Source organism: Phyllostomus discolor, chromosome X (assembly GCF_004126475.2).
Source record: "Phyllostomus discolor isolate MPI-MPIP mPhyDis1 chromosome X, mPhyDis1.pri.v3, whole genome shotgun sequence".
NCBI classification, from domain to species: domain Eukaryota; kingdom Metazoa; phylum Chordata; class Mammalia; order Chiroptera; family Phyllostomidae; genus Phyllostomus; species Phyllostomus discolor.
Window position 1 is genome coordinate 11,005,264 of NC_050198.1, and position 14,396 is coordinate 11,019,659.

The window sequence follows — 14,396 nt, forward strand, 5'->3', positions numbered from 1 at the left end:
GTTTGGTAGCTGGGTTGGAGACTTGAGTATGTTGGATTGAATAAGGACCCATAAAATGAGAAGTCATTTCTTCCATTTTGTGTTGCCCCCAGACACTAAGTGGATGAAATCTCAAACTCAAATTCTGCAAGGAAGAATGTTTCACCTTAGGAGAGTGTGTCTCACCAAGGGCAGTACCACCCAAGGGTGTGCTTGGAAAACACATCGGGCTATTTTGGTTGTTATAGTGATTGACAAGAATCCCCTGGCAAGGGTTTCCTGGCAGTTAATGGACAGGAGCCAAGAATGTCATATGCTCTTCAATGCATGTGACATTCTTACAAGGACAAACTTTCCTACATCTTACATGATTTTCAAATATCCTCCTAGACATTCACATATATGAAAAACCTATTTGTAATGATCTGAGCCTAAACCTGACCTCATTTTGCATGTAAATTCCAAGTACTTTTTTTTTTTCTAAAATTGATTTTTAAAAATCTGGAATGCTTTCACAAATTTGCATATCATTCTAGTATAGGGGCCGTGGTTATCTTTGTATAATTCCAATTTTAGTATATTGCTGCTGAAGTGGGCATACCTCAAAGTATTTTTTGCATGGTTTTAATATCCTGGAATTTTCCAGGAACAGAACTACTGTATAAATTGAAAGGAGTGTGGGTTATTTTGTTTGGAACTTTACCAAGAATGGTTTAATGGTTTAGAAAATCACACCAATGACATCAATGCCATTTATGGGCTGTGCTGGATATCTTCCATTTGCCCTTCTAGATTCACTCCACCCCTCTCTACCTGCTCTGTGCCCTGGGAAGGGACTATATCAACAGGTTTCTTTGCCCTCCGGCTTTCTGGTGGGTTCACTCAGAAAGCACAGGCAGGAGATCTGGAATGTGAAAGGAGGAGGGTGTATACTACTTGAAATGACCATCAGGTAATAGGTGTTTTTTTTTTTTATCCTCATCCTAGGATATGTTTATTGATTTGAGAGAGGAATGGGGAGAGAGAGGGAGTGAGAGAGAGGAAGGAGAGAGAGAAGAGCGAGAGCGAGAGTGAGAGAGAGAGAGAGAGAGAGAGAAAGCATCGGTCGGTCACCTCCTGTATGTGCCCCGACTAGAGATCAAACCCTCAACTTTTTGGTGTATGGGACAACACTCCAACCAACTGAGCCACCCGACCAGGGCAGTAGGTGTTTTCTGATTTATGGGAATATAAATTGGATGTGACAACAGTATTCCATTAGAAAATGGTAATGCTATGTGTGTGATTGAATCCCAGCTAGCGAGAAGGCACAAGTAAACCATAAGAAGAAGTGTTTTAAACTCCCATGGTCGTAATTGTGACAAACTGAAAAAAAAGTTTGCACATTCTTAGAATGTTCATCATTTTTGTGCCACTGCTGTAAGCTTTATTTTGCTTATATTAGGCTAATATTATTAAAGTCCTATAAAAAGATAGATATATTAGTTGAAGGGGAACCAACCATCTTAGGAAATACATAAAAGACAATACTGTTAGCAATTTTATATAAATTTTCATTTAAGAAAACCCTTTCTCGTATAATATTTCCATTAACAATGGGAAAATAAAAGCAAAAATATTGAAGAAAAAACTTGCATGATACTTGGTCTCTCCGATTTATTTTTTTTCCTTAACCCACATTATGGCTTTCCACAGAGTCCTCTATGATTGGTTAACAGAAAAACACAGGCCTGGTTTATGCACGGTTTGCTGGCACTGGGTAAGAGTGGACGGCTCCATTCTAGCCCCTGAAAGACAGTGGTGAAAGAAAATATTCCTAGGCACAAAACTTTGATCAGTACATCTTACCGTCCATTTCAAGTGGAAGGCGAGATGGCCTATTTTCTCTCTAAGCATAATATGGTTGACAGATGCAATCTGTCACAGCCCAGAGTGTCCCTGTTCTATTTCCTATGCTAAGGATGCGAGGCCTTGGCCCTATTTACCTAGGCCATCATCTCTCAAGGCTGTATTCGCAGGGAGCTGCCTTGAGAGATGAGGCACTATCTCCTGGGAGATAGGAAGCTCACTATAAAAGATGTGAATTCCCCAAGGCCAGTATTCCTCCGTTGTGATGCAAACTTGCATTGGGTACATATTGTGTCCGCCTGGGCCCCCTCTGCATGGGCCCTGTGGGACTTGCGGAACTGGAGAACCCATGCAAATGCTGATGATGCTCATACTGCTCACTGTGCTGCTGGCATCCAGGGAATCAAAACAGGCGAACTTGTTAGCTTGAAAGTAAGAGAAAACCCCACACCCCAATATTTGTTATACACTTTGTAGTTGGTTTTACAAAGACTTTTGGATATTTGGTGACCCGTACCTGATTTTGCATTGAGGGTAAAACTGGGAATTATTCCTCTGTAGTTTTGGTCCCTTAGGGGAAATTTTTGCCATTTTTATGTTTGAGTGATTTACTTTTTTTTTCTTTATTCAGGAAAAACTCCACTGGCAGAGGTGTCATTGCACCATCTGTTGGAAAAAACAGGTAGGTTTTAATGACTCCGTGAAACTATTTGACAAGTGTGATAGCAAACACAATATTAAGGACCCAGGATGGATGGATTGCCAATATAATAAATCAGAAATTCAAATATTCATTGTCAGTTTTTTCTATTCACGTTAGATAGATAACATTGTATGGTCATTTTCCATTGTTTAGAGTTCCATTTTGCCTTTTTCCTTTCCACAGTAAGTTTTAATCTTAGAGCTGTCTTTATTTCTCTCAGTTCTAAATAGTGGAATTTCATCATTTGATCTGGAAACCCATAGGCCCTACTACCTGCTGGTGTAGGAAATCCAAGCAACGGAATAAGGTGATTTTTTTGTTTTTTTTTCTAATTTAATCTTTATTATATACTTTTTCCTTACCATTTAGTCCCCTTACATCCTCCTCCCCCCAGCAATCACCACATGATTTTCTTGTTTCTTAAAATGTCCTTGAAAATGTTATATCTAACAAAGGGGTCTTGTAAGAACTCTGGAAATCAGAATTTATGGCTTCTTTTGTGAACATACCTTGACCTTAAAAAGCCTGTGATCCGTTTTGTTTGTATTACTTAATAATGTCTTTCCTGGGTAATGATGTTTATTTTTTTAAGATTTTATTTATTAATTTTTAGAGAGAGGGGAAGGGAGGGAGAAAGAGAGGGAGAGGAACGTTCCTCCTGGAGGCTCTAGGGGCAAATTCATTTCCTTGACTTTTCTAGCTTCTGGGGGCCGCCTGTATTCCTTAGCTTGTGACTCCTTCCTCGGATCACTCCAACCTCTCTCTCGCCTCCACCCTCGGTGTCTTCTCCTACCTCCTTTGACTTTCTTACAGCTCTCTCTTAGGGACCCTTGTGGTTACATTTAAGACCCACCTGGATAATCCAGGATAATCTCCCCATCACTTGATCCTTAACTTAATCACATCTGCAAAGTCTCTTTTGCCATAAGATGGAACATTCATTGGTTGTGGGCATTAGGATATGGATATCTTTTGGGGTCATTATTCAGTCTACCACAAGACACAGGATGGAAAGCAGATCGGTGGTTGCCAGGGATCAGAGAGAGAGAAAGGTTGAGTTCACAATGGGTTTTGTACAAGGGCGGTGGTGGTGGATTCATGTCTCTACAATTGTCAAAACCCATAGGATGGTACACCGCTGAGAATGAATTTTACTGTATGCCAATTTAAAAAAAAATCAACCTGGTTGTCAGTGATTCCAACATAGAATGCAGAGTGTGACAAATGAATCTAATTGTGTTTAAAATCATATGCCATAAGTTCACTGAAGAGGTAGGGAAACTTTAAAAAGTGTTTTCAAGCTCATAGATACAGAGAACAGATCGGTGGTTGCCGGAAGCAGGGGTTGGAGGTGGATGAAATGGGTGAAGGGGGTCAAAGGTACAAACTTTCAGATATAAAATAAATGTCCTGGGGGTGTAATGTACACCATGGCAACTATAGTTAATGATACCGTATTGCACACTTGAAAGTTGCTAAGAGAGTAGATCTTAAAAGTTCTCATCACAAGAAAAAAATTCCTGTAACTGTATGGTGATGGATGTTAACTAGACTTATTGTTATGCTAATTTTCACAATATATACAACTATCAAACCATTACGTTGTACACCTAAAACTAATATAATATTACATGTCAATTCTACCTAAATAAAAAAGAAAGTGCTTTGACTAGATAATGTAAGGCTAGTGACAAAACGAACTGTACACAAATACTATACTCTAGTTGGTAGATACAGAAATAAAGGTATGCACATATATTGGGGTAGTATACTTAGTTATATTGCCTGGCTCTGACTGCTGAGATGGCCTAGAAGCAGTGACGCCTCAGCAGCAATGAGCACACATCCAGATCTTTGTTTCTAAATACCATTCTCTAGGAAATGGAGCCCGGGCTCCTTAAAGAAATGGCCGATCCTAGGGCGGGGGCAGGGAATAGACACAGAGCCTGCACATGGCCTCTCCAGAGCCCCGCTGTGAGTCATCTGCTGTGACGTTTATTCTAATTTTCAGGCTCTTGCTATAGTGTGTCCGCCCCTGTAATAAACTGTGTGTTTGAAAGCTTTGTCCTTTTGGGTCCTGTGAGTCCTCTTCAGCAACTGAACCTTGTTGAGGGGCCACTGTGAGTGCAGCTATATATATTCCATTCTCATAAATGTTGCATGGGCAGTAGGGAAAAAAGGTGTATTGTTTGGTAAGCAAGCTTTATTACTCATATTATTAAATGATTCTCCACCCTTCATATTTTGGCTTTATAAATTTTGATGTCACTTTTTAATGTCAAATTCTAATGTTCAGTATTTTCATTTTTGATTTCTCTTAACTTGCATTTGTTTTATATACTTTCCCTTCCTTTACCTTAATTTTGTTCTGTTTTGTGCTTCATTTAAATAATATGAAATGGAGATTTTAAATTTCACTTTTTAAATTTTTTAAGTGCAGTTGACATACATACAATATTATATTAGTTTCAGGTGTACAGCATAGTGATTATATACCTTACAAAGTGATCACCACAATAAGTATGGTACTCATCTGTTCCTGTACATGGTTATCACAATATTATTGACTCTATTCCCGATGCTGTGCCTTACATCCCCATGACCTATTTTATAATTGGAAGTTTGTACTTCCTAATCCTCTTCCCGTTCTCTGCACAACCCCCCATCTTCCCTCCCCTCTGGCAACCATCCGTCTGTTCTCTATATCTATGAGTTTGTTTCTGTTTTGTTTGTTCATTTGTTTTTCAGATTGCACATGTGAGTGAAATATGGTATTTGTCTTTCTCTATCTGACTTACTTATTTTATTTTATTTTATATTTTTGGTTTTTTTTCTATCCAACTTATTTTACTTAACATAATACTCTCTAAGCCGTCCATGTTGTCCAAAATAGCAAGACTGAATTCTTTTTAAATTTTTAAAATATGTTTATTGATTTTAAAGAGAGAGGAAAGGAGAGACAGACAGACAGACAGACAGATAGACACAGAGAGAGAGATGTGAGAAACATCGACTTGGTGTACAGGACAATGCTCCAGCCAACTGAGACACACTGGCCAGGGCCAAGTTGGGTTCTTAATTTAATTCGTGAATCTTAATTTTTAATAAGGGAGTAGATTTCATTTATATTTATCATGATCACTAATAATTTGTTTCATTATTTATGTCATACTTTTCTATGCTATTTTTAATGTTTCCTTATAATTTTTATTTGTTTTATGAGTTTTAATTTTTTTCCCTTTTGACTGTTTGCTTTGATCATATTTATTTCTTTGGAAGGAATATGTACTTGTTTTAATCTTGCTAAGTGTGACCTTTAAGTTTTTCTTCAGTTTGGGGGAAGTAATGTACATAGTATTTTATTAGCAAGAAAGCTGTGAGCCACTGCCAGGGTCATGTCCAAAGGACTCAGGAACCAACTTAAAGAAGTTCCAGTTAGCCATAGTTAGGATCATTTGGGCACCAATAAAATTAATTACAGTGGATTAAATCTCATGGAATATGTTTGAATCATGACTTTAAAATACCACCAAACAAACTCCTTTTTCACCTTAAAAAAAAAATAACCTGATTGAGGCAGCCGACTTCCAAAACAGTGGGGTGAGGAGGTTAGTAGGCACTCTCTCCAGTGAAAGAACCATTTAACTGGTGAAAACTATTTAAAAAACCCAGCCGTTTAACGTCTCTGGAATTTGTCCCAAGGACATGCTGCAAATAGAAACATTTATTCAAGAAAGTCCCCTGCTAAATTGTAGTAAGAGCAACGGGAATCTCTGGCATTTGAGCCGCGAACTGCTTCCCACTCCCCAGCTCAGTGTGATCGAAGCTCTATTCTTGGGCGATGCAGCCAAGAAAATGGGGCTCCCTTTCCTCTCAGGTCCCAGTCTCAGACTATGCTTTCACTCCAGGAAGGGCAAGCCGGCAGCATCTCTCATCTCTCATCAGCCCTGTGCTGCAGAAGCTGCATCCAGGCAGATGCATGGCAGAGGACTGGAGCTCCCTCCTGGCCCAGTCTCCAGAATAGGACACAAATTCTAGCACCTGGCAGGCTGTGGAACTGGGTTCCAATCACCCCTGCTCCAGCTTGCTCACAGGGCAGGGGTTCCATAAGAGGAACAGCAAGAGAAGACCCTGGGAGATTATACCTGCCCAGTTCCCCTCTTGTAAAACAGATGTGTCACTCTGAGAGAATCGGGACACCATCCTCTGGTCCCCCAGCTCAGGTGTAGCAGTGCAGAGGTCTGCTTAGAACTTACAACAGTGCCTGTCACACGGTGTGTGTTTAATATTTGTTAGCTATATTGTGAAGGACAGTTTGGCAGAGTAGAAGACTCTTTGGGTACGGTCTTTTTACTCTAAAAAGTCTAGCTGTTGCTGCATTTTCTTCCAAAAGCTGTTGCCGCAGAGAAGTCTGAAACCAAACTGACTTCATTGCCTTGTAGCACAGTGGTTAAGAGCTCTGGTCCAACCGCCTTGGTTTGCACCCTGGCTGACTGATGTGTACTGCAGGGGTGACCTCGGGCAAATTACTTGGCCTCTCTCATCCTCACTGTCCTCATCTGTACAGCGGGGCAACTCATAGACCGTCCCCTCGAGGACCTTTTGCATTTGTTGGCCAAACCTCTCTTTATTCGTTTATTTTTTCTCACTCCACCCTTTTAATTCTGACGGGATTTCTAATCATAGTACCTCAGCCCCTGGCCAATTATCTTCAGTCCATTCTCTTGGTCACTGGGATGGATCCAAGGGTGAGCACATGGCATACACGTGGCTGGAGCCCTGGTATGGTGAGACCAGGAAAGAGACCCCGTCTCTTTCTCCTGGGGCTACTGAGCTAGGAGAATGTGAGCCCGGGGCTGCCGGTGTCGTGTCAGGAGGAAGCCTGTCAACATGGTTCAAATTCCTGAATCTGGTCAACTCGAAGGCCAGCACCACCCTTTATTGGAATGCTGTGAGGTCTACATGAGAGAATTTCTGTAAAGCACCAAGTAGTGTGCAGAACAAATGATGATTTGTTTTCCACTGTCTTGATGCTTGCAGGTGTTTTTCTGTTGTAGCTAAAACTCGTTGCCAAATGTGTTTGTGGGTAGATAGGTAATTCTCCCTGAAATGGGGTAAGTTCTTTGAGTCTCCACATAGAGATCTCCCTCAGGCTTAGGAGAACCTTATTCTGAAAGATCTTTCATCTGTGTCTCTCGGCCAGGAACATTACGCACCTGTAATTTGTTGTTCAGTGTCTGTTCTGTGTCATTTTCTGTCTCCGCCTCTGAACATCGAGTTCCTGGGGGCACGGACGTGGGTGACTCAGAATCGATGTCCAGATCTGCCGATGCCTTGAACCTCCCCCAACCCTCCTGGGCCATCTCATGCCCACGGGAGGACTCTAAGCCCCTGGCTGACACAGAACCCAGCCCCTCCCCTGGATGGAAGGTTTCAGAGGAAATGGGTTTTTGCCGTGTGCCCATCCCGCTGTCTTTCTAGCAGCCGTGCGGGCAGGTGTTTGCGCTACAGAATTTCTCAGTGACAGACTTGAAGCAGAGTCAGAGTGAGGAGCCAGGTCGGAGCCCTGCAGGGTCCCAGAGAGCCCAGGTCCTCAGCATCGCCCTGGAGCTCGTTAGAAAGGCGGGCCCTTGGGCCCCATCCTGCACCAGAAGGAGCCTTTTCACAGCATCTCCATTACAGTTTGAGAAGCTCAGGTTCGGTTTCAACCTTTTCTTTATAATCCATTTTGGGGTGGGGAGAAGGCTACTCATGAAATCATTCTTTTCAGCAAAAACCTTCCCAAACTCCTCACCAGACCAGATCTTGTAATGCTCTGACACCTTACTACTTACTTCGTTTTCGTGTGAATTTTCCCTCAATATAATGTTATAACCATAAAGTGGGGGTTTGTGGCCAGGGCACCTAGGAGTCATGCGCATACCTTGACCTTTATAGAAACCTTAATTTTACTCAGATTCCTGCTGTGTCTTTGGCTTGCCTCACCTTTTTGAGAATTATGCAACTTTCCACATTTCTGCCAGCTGCTTCCTCCTGTTTTGCTCTCAGTTTGGGTTGTTTCTGTTTGCTTGATGTCTGTATGCAAAAACAAGTAAAAAACATTTGTGGTTCCTGTAAACACAGAGCACAATTAAAATGTATTCCATATGAGATTCTCTGACAAGGAATTCTTGTGTTCTGTAATTGGTAAGAACATTTTTGCTTTAAACTATAATGTTTAATTATCACTCCTTTGAACATATTCATATAACTACTTTGGGGTGGAAAGTTGTATTGATGAAAATAATTACAATAATAAGTCATTACAGAATAGTCTTTGCTCAAAAGGTGGAATTTTCGAGCGCTGCTTTAACAAATGTTGCTAACTGAAAGGTCATCCTGTAAGATAGTTATGTTCTTGGCAAAAAATAAGAAGTATGAACACATTAAGAATTGGCTAAGGAATGGGGAGTTGGGAATTCTCTTCTGCTGGAGGGAATGTATATTAGTCATGTATTAAAATGTATATATAATCATTTTGGAGAGTAATATTGAAAATGTGACCTATCCAGCAATTTTACTTCTTTATACTTCAAGAGAAACTCTTATAAATATAGGCAAAGAGGCATTTACCAGGATGTACTAATGTTTCTGATAGTATCATTGATGTGTGCTTACTTGTCTATGTATATATCACCTGGGCTTCTGGTTGAATTGCAGATTCCTGAGCTTTATCCTAGACCTACTAAAAATCGGAATTTTTAGGACTCGAGGCCCAAGAATCTGCATCTTTAGCAAGGTATTCCCTTGCAAATTTGAAAACCATTGCAGTTTTCTTAATCATAAGCGGTCTAGTTTTATTGATTTCGTTGCTTAATTATACTAATTGTTTTGAAAAGAAGTGGTGTTATAAGTTATGGTGCACAGAAAAGTGAGAAAGGAAGCAACTAATATCTATTAAGTGCTGGCCTCACTCTAAAGAGTCTTTGAAATTTGAAGGTGTTTTTGTCTGTGATGCTTATTGTTGTTTGTTTTTTATTTTTTTATTTTAAAGATTGTATTTATTTACTTTTAGAGAGAGGGGAAGGGAGGGAGAGAAACGTCTATGTGTAAGTGATTGGTTGCCTCTTGCACACCCCCAACTGGAGACCTGGCCTGCAACCCAGGCATGTGCCCTAGACTGGGAATTGAAGCAGCAACTTTTTGGTTCACAGGCTAGCACTCAGTCCACTGAGCCACACCAGCCAGGGCTGTTTTGTATTAATTTTTTTTCTTTATTGATTTGAGAGAGAGACAGGAGGGGGAGAGAGAGAGGGAGAGGAAGGGAGGGAGGGAGAGAGAGAGAGAGACATTGATTTGTTTTTCCACTTATTTATGCATTCATTGGTTGATTCTTGTATGTGCCCTGACAGGGGAAACCTTGGCATACTGAATGACCCTCTAACCAACTGAGCTATCTGGCCAGGGCCTGTTGTTTGTTTTTTTAACTTGCTATGGAAAATTTCAAATATACAACCAGAGGGACAGAGGGGTGCGGAGATAAATGGTGATGGAAGGAGACCTGACTTGGGGTGGTAAACACACAATATAAAATACAGATGATGCATTATGGAATTGCACACATGAAATCTATATAATTTTATTAACCAATGTCACTTGAATAAATTCAATACAAATTTTTGAAAAAGAAAATTTCAAATCTATGCACAAAGAGAATAATACATCAATCCCTTATATGCCCATCATCGAGCTTTAGCAATTGTCTGCTCGTGGCTAGTCTCGTTTCATTTATATTCCCCACACACCGCATCCTCAAACCTTCCGTCTTCACTCTCCCTTATTATTTTGAAGGCCATCTCTGAGCCTTGTCTCTGCCGCACTGTCTTTCTTGCAGCAGTGCAGGCAGGTGTTTGTGCTACAGAATTTTATCATTTACCTGTATCATTTTATCTGTAAATAATTTAATAATGTATCTCTAAAAGATAAGGACTCTTTTAAATATATAATCACACTATTATTACACCTCAACCAATGAACAATAATTTGTTCATACCTGCGTATATCTTGTCAGTGACAACAATGTAGTCAGTGTTCACATTTCTTTAATTGTCTGATTGTTTTTTTACACTTGTTTGAATCAAGATTGAGACTAAGTTCATATACAGCAATTGATTATGCCTTTTAAGTCCTTTTTCGTCTATTGGTTTTCCCTCCAGTTTTTTTTCTTATTTGTTGAAAAAAGAGGGGCCCAAAGTTTCCCACTATTTTGATTTAGTTGACTGTATCCCTGTGGTTTCATTGATATGCTTCTCGGTCCCCTGTATTTCCTGCAAATTGGCAGTTAGAGCTAGAGGTTTGATCAAGTTCAGATTGGATGTCTTTGGCTAGTGATATTGTGTATTTCCATCCTGAGGCACATGTCTGGTTGTCACTCTGTTTAGCAGCCATGGATGATCATTGCTTAGATCCACTGATTCATTAGGGATTGCAAAATGGTGATACTCTAACTCTATCAAGCCTTCATGCATTAGTGGAAATACTCCTACTAAATGAAAAATCCCTTCGTCAACTATTTGTTTAGCCTGAGGAACAGTTCGTACAGGATACGTGCCTGATCATTCCATTTACTAGTTTTCAAAATAATGAGTTGGTTCTCTAGCATTCTGCAAAGGTGATAATTTTAAAAATATCAAGATATAACTCACATGCCATAAAATTCACCCTTCTGAAGTATACACTTGAGCAGTTTCTAGTATATTCACAAAGCTGTGCAACCATCACCACTAGTTCATCATTTTTAAAAATCCCATTATAAACTCACCAACCTACTTGATGCATTTCAATCCATAGCAATTATTCTTTTGACATTCAAATTTTTAAATCTTTAGCCAACTGGAACCTCTTTAAATTGGCTCCTGAGACATTTTGACACACTCCCAGTAAGCTTTCTGCTATGAGGAGATATTCCTGGTTCACCTTGTACCTTTTGGCTGCAGCCCAGGAATCAATCATTTCTTCTAGAACCGTGGTTCCTCTAGTGGAAAATTGTACATAGAGGCAACAATTTGGACACCCAGTGTGCTCATTATTACTGGTCATTGTTTCTAGGTGTCACATATTGCTTTCTACATCTTTAGTGGAGCTAGTTTGTTTGCTGCATCCTGTGATTTATAATCTATGAGGTGGAATTTGGCTGTTGATAATTTTCAGGAATTAAACAATGTCTTATTCAACTAATGACTCATGCGAAAATACTGTTTGAAAATCACCTAATTGTCAGTCATTGTTTATTTAAAAATCATTTCCCTTGGGACTCATATTAAAAATTCTTACTTGGCGTTAATTATAGCCAGCTGAATTCCAACAGGATGCAACTTGTTCATGGTAAGATAAGCACATAGAAGATGACTTAAGTATCAAGTATCAGATAAACGGTTAATTTTTATGGGATGTGCTTAGTTCAATAAAACTAGGGCATTTCTAGGGGAAAGTATTTTTTAACCTTTGGGATATAAAACAATCAATTATCACAACATTTTTCAAGGTCTGTGTTTTCTCATAAACCGATAATTTATTGCCTCCTATTTGGACTTCCAGTAGTCAGTGATGTGGAGTGAAAATCAAACAACATTTTCTCCTTTTTTTTTTTAACAGCTTCTTTTCTGACTAATCTTTCTCTGGAAAATGATTGAAAGGTCTTGTATTATTTCTGGCTCAAGGACCTATAAACATGTCAGGGATTTTTAGTTAAGTTATTAAAATACTGTCAAAACCTTGAGTAGGTGCTTTTAACTATCCGATATACATTAACAGCTCTGAAGGAACAAATAAATTTTAGCACATAACCAAAATCTCTTTGATTGCTTTGAAACATCTATTTTGTATTCACAGCATATGCTTTGAAATGTTCTGCTCTCAATCTCCCTAAATCAAATTTCCCTTTATTGTGGTTATTTGAGAAAATGAAAGCACTTAAGAATGTTTTTATTCTGCCACAGGCAACCTCCTTATTCCGAGTTCCCCAAGGGCAAGCACCACATCTTTCCATTGGCTGTGCCCAGAATTCTATAGGTCCTTAATACCAAAACAATGAACCAAGTATCAATGCAAGATAATAGGTTGTAGCAGGTCCTTTAAGTGCTAGGTGTCGGGTTAACCACCCAGTGCTTCCATCGCCAAATGCTTTCAGTGATTTTAGGTGTTTTCAAGGTCCTATAGTGAATATTTTCATACACTATATTTTATATTTTATCATGACATTCAATGATTTCTGATCTCTGCTGTTCACACTTCCTTTGCGCCTTCACTCATGAGTACTTTATATTAAGGGTATTTCTAGTAAGATGATTTTTATCCTACACTGCTCTTTATAGCCTGTCATAAATGGATTTGAAGAAGTTACTTTCCATTTTTGAAAACTCAAAAAAAAAGGTAGAGTTGACCTCATTTGTATAATGATCTATAGAATAATTTTTGTTGGACTTCAAAAAAAAAGTTTATCTAATGTAATGAATAGAAATAGGCTTTCCTTTCCTTGTTTCCCATCCAAGTTAACAGTCTTTATGCATGAACAGTAATGGCAAACCGCTCTTTAAAAGTATCAAAACTATTTCTGGTCTTTAAGTCTTTAAGTTGAGGAAATCTTTTTTTTTTTTTATTATTCGTGTTCCTTGACACTTTTCTTAAGTGCTTTATACTGGTGGACTGACTAGTATTTGATGGTAATTATGGGAGAACTAACAAGAATGCTGACATTAGGTTATTGTGTTCTTGGATAATGAGATCCCCTTCTTGACATACCATACCATTAAACAGAGGCTCTTGCTAAGTACTTAAATGCCGGTAATCAATTTTTAAAAATCATATTAGTGTGAGTATACAAGGTAGTTCTCATTTTTTCTCACTTGTGTTTACCCTTCTGTGAGTAAAGTCTATATCATACCCTTTAGGGGTTTTCTATAAATGATGAAGACGTTGTCATTTATCATTTTGGAAAGGAAATTTAATTGCTTGAAGAAAAAAATCAGAGCTGAAGCCTTGAGAGGAAAATTACCATCCAGTACATTATCAGAGATTTCTTCTTATTGTGCCTTTGGTATGTAAGATGTCTGAGGGAAAGGACAACTTGCATTTGAGAGCTTTAAAAAGTTATGACAGGAAACTAAAATATATGGCTTCTGTATTTAAAAACATTTCACACCAGTATGCTATTTGCTTCAAAACTTTCATGTTCTGTATTGTTTAAAATGTTTTTGTCTAACATTTAGGGAACTGAAGAATAAAGCACGCCTTCCTGATTAAAGACCACACTATTTAGCATTTAACAAGTAACTTTGAAACGTAGCTTGAGTCCCAAGTTCAGTATGGAAAGAGCCTAAAAATGTAAACTAATGAAACGCAAAATGCGCATTTTGGGGTAGATAAATGCTTTGTGTAATCAAATACGTATTTCCCTTTCTCTCAGTCTTTAAACTTGAAGAGGCTCAAGTAGTTTGTGAAAAACAGCCATACCCAATTCAACCCCTCTATGAGAATGTGAAAAATTGATACTTGATGAAATAATTACTCAAGACTTCCATTTCTTAGGCTCCCAAATTCTGAAATATAGGTATATAGAAAATATACGTTCAAAATTCCTGTTCATTGCGACGTGCGAAACCAGTTTCAATATGTAACCCTTTTCCTCATTTTTTTCCCGCCCCCGCAAACTAATAAAATCAGTTAGGCTTTCTGGCCGAATGCTTATTTAAAAAAAAATAATAAACGGTTTGGTAGTTGCTCTAGGATCACCCTTCTCCCCCTCCTCTTGCCCACGTACCCACTTATACTGGCAAGCCTATTTTCATTTTATTTCAAAGATTTTTTTTTTTTTTTTTTTTGAGCGAAA

General features: G+C 38.9%; 1 non-coding gene across 1 annotated transcript; it reads right to left on the bottom strand.

Annotated features, from left to right (window-relative positions):
• Window positions 1–474: 474 nt before the first annotated feature.
• Window positions 475–577, bottom strand: LOC114505840. The gene has a single exon (XR_003685304.1). It is a non-coding gene; the product is annotated as a U6 spliceosomal RNA (small nuclear RNA).
• Between the last annotated feature and the right edge of the window lie 13,819 nt (window positions 578–14,396).